Genomic DNA, 787 nt, shown 5'->3' with positions numbered 1-787 from the left:
ACACACACACACACACACACACACACACACAGAGCAAGCCTCCTCTTTTGTACTACATAATGTGATGCCATGGACAGTGACAATAATCTCCGTTTTAAAAGCATCTTATCTGAGTGGACAGATTTCTGCGGGCTGTGGGACAAGGGGGGAGGACGGGCGGGGGACTTGTATAGAAGATGGGGGAGGGGAGGACATATGTCCTGAAAGTCAGGGATGGATTTACGCCATCGTTCAATATTACTCTGCACATGTGACAAAGAGGGGAAGAGTGGTACAAAGGGAGCTGTGCATCAGGAGGGAGACTGAGAGATGAAAAGAGAAAGCAGGAGATGAGAGAGAGAGAGATGTAAAAAGCACAAAGTGGCAAAAAGGATGCAAACAAATGACAAGATGTGACAAGCGAGCAGAGTAGGTAACAAAAATAACCAGAAAGCTCCAAATGCCTCTGAAATAAAAGAACACATTGGAGACAAACAGAAAGGGATGGGTTTGAAGGAAGGGCTGAATAAAAAAAACAGAAAAGCAGAACAGATGTGGAGGAGAGAAATAACTCCATGTGACTCTAAGCTAAATCTCCCTCATTAGCATATTAAGCAAATTAAATATTCATTGAGATAAATAGAGGAAGGAAGCCATAAGCCTGATGAAACTAATTTCTTGTGGTTGTTTGTTTTCCTCATCGCTAATTGAAACTACAAAAAACACTTACTGTGGTGGTGAGAGAGAACAATTTGCGATGTGTTCATTTAATTTCTAAACACCAGATTAAGAGTCGTATCTCGACTTC

This window comes from Anarrhichthys ocellatus, unplaced genomic scaffold (assembly GCF_004355925.1).
Source record: "Anarrhichthys ocellatus isolate YVR2014 unplaced genomic scaffold, GSC_Weel_1.0 scaffold23, whole genome shotgun sequence".
In the NCBI taxonomy this organism is placed as follows: Eukaryota; Metazoa; Chordata; class Actinopteri; order Perciformes; family Anarhichadidae; genus Anarrhichthys; species Anarrhichthys ocellatus.
The sequence above is the reverse complement of the archived record's forward strand: the minus strand, read 5'-3'. Positions refer to the sequence as shown.